Consider the following 2,156-nt stretch of genomic DNA (forward strand, 5'->3'; position numbering starts at 1 on the left):
ACATAAAGAAGAAACAGTCAAGTTAGAGAATACAATAACTGAAATAAAGAATACCTAGGGAGGACTCAACAGTAGATGAAGCAGAGGATTGAATCAGCAATTTAGAAGATAAAGTGGCAGAAAATACCCAATTAGAACAGCAACAAGAAAAAATAATCTAAAAAAAATGAGAATAGTTTAAGAGGCCTCGGACAACATCAAGCGTACCAACATTTGCTTCATAGAGGTACCAGAAGGAGAAGAGAGAGAGCAAGGAATTGAAAACCTATTTGAAAAAATAATAATGGAAAACTTCTTTAACCTGGCAAAGGAAATAGACATACAAATCCAGGAAGTATATAGACTCCTAAACAAACCCTACACCAAGACACATCATATTTAAAATGCCAAAGAACAAAGACAAAGAGAGAATCTTAAAAGCAGCAAGAGAAAAGCAGTTAATTACCTACAAGGGAGCTCCCATAAGACTGTCAGCTGATTTCTCAACAGAAACTTTGCAGACCAGAAGAGATTTCTATGAAATAGTCAAAGTGATGAGAAGAAAGTATCTACAAGATTACTCTACCCAGCAAAGCTATCATTTAGAATCAAAGGATAGATAAAGAGATTCCCAGACAAGAAAAAGCTAAAGGAGTTCATCAACGCCAAACCAGTATTACAAGAAATGTTAGAGGGACAAGAAGAAGAAAGAAAGAGGAGGAGGAGGAGGAGGAAGAAGAAGAGGAAGAAGGAGGAGGAGATTAAAGATATGAATAATAACATGGCAATAACTATATATCTGTCAACAATTACCTTAGTCCCTGTCTAGGTCATTGGGATGCCAAGACCATTGAGTGGACCCTCACTGACCATGTTGTCCCAGGTTGTACTTTCTGCAACATCACAGCGGCCTCCTGTCTAAAAAACACAGCCCTCATCAATCTAGGCATATTGCAGGCAACAAGGATCTTTCACACTGGGCATCAAATTTTGCCCTATACAACCTCTTCTTGAATATGGAGGAAAAGTTCATCATAAGCTGATCCTTGAGAAATTATTCCAGTTCCTTCATCCTAAAACTGGTGTAACAGGACCCTGTGTGATCAGAACTGGGCTTATCTTATATTTTCTAGCCAAAGAAATATATGTGATTACCCCAAAGACCAACTTTGCCATATCAACAATAGGGTTGCTTGTCCGTGTAATTGAAAAATATGGTGCCTCTGTTGGGGAATTCACTGATAAACCCAATAGCAAAAAATTGCCCCCAACTAGAAGAGATGAAACAGACTTCCATCAAATATACCCAGGATGCAACTGATCTGGAGAAGTCACAGCAGGCACTGGTTCAAAAGCACCAATACCTTTTTGATGTCCAGAGGAATAACACTGCCTTGACCCTGGAAGTTACTTATCAGGAATGGCTGCATAAAGTATATAAGGAGGTAAAGAATCACCTGAACTATCAGATCTCTGTGTAAAATATGTGTCAAAAGGAACAAGAGCACATGATAAACTGGGTGGAAAAGCACATGGTGTAGAGTATCTCTGCACAGCAGAAAAAGGAGACAATTTCCAAATGTATTGCAGATCTAAAGCTGCTTGCAAAGAAGGCCCAAGAACAGCCAGTTTTGTAAATGCATCTATCCTGATTAAAACAGCTAGAAACAGTTGACTGACTAAATGGACACTAGTCTAGGTGACAAAATCTTTCTGTTTTATGGTCTACTCTAGTTATACTTTACCTAAAAATGAAATGCTTGAGTTTCTTATTGTGAGGGAATTAAAACAATCTACTGGCCAAAGAAAGAGAGAATTATTTAAATATAAATGGATTAAATGCTCCAATCAAAAGACAGGTAGCTGAACAGGTAAAAAAACAAGACCCTTACCTGCTGCCTATAAGAGACTCACTTCAGATTGAAAGACACACAGACTGAAAGTAAAGGGATGGAAAAGATATTTTATGAAAATGAAAATGAAAACAAACAAACAAAAAGCTGGAGTAGCAATACTTATACCAGACAAAATAGACTTTAAAGGCTATAACAAGAGCTAAAGAAGGACCCAATAATTCCACTTCTGGATATTTATCCAATAACACCCAAAACACTACTTTGAAAAAACATGTGTATCTACATATTCATTGCCTCATTATTTACTATAGTCAAGACAGG

At 37.2% G+C, this 2,156-nt stretch overlaps 1 pseudogene; it reads left to right on the top strand.

The window, feature by feature from the left end:
- Positions 1-850: 850 nt before the first annotated feature.
- LOC105295651 lies at positions 851-1,616 on the top strand (annotated as a pseudogene).
- The last annotated feature ends 540 nt before the right edge of the window (positions 1,617-2,156 follow it).

This window comes from Pteropus vampyrus, unplaced genomic scaffold (genome assembly GCF_000151845.1).
Source record: "Pteropus vampyrus isolate Shadow unplaced genomic scaffold, Pvam_2.0 Scaffold110, whole genome shotgun sequence".
NCBI classification, from domain to species: domain Eukaryota; kingdom Metazoa; phylum Chordata; class Mammalia; order Chiroptera; family Pteropodidae; genus Pteropus; species Pteropus vampyrus.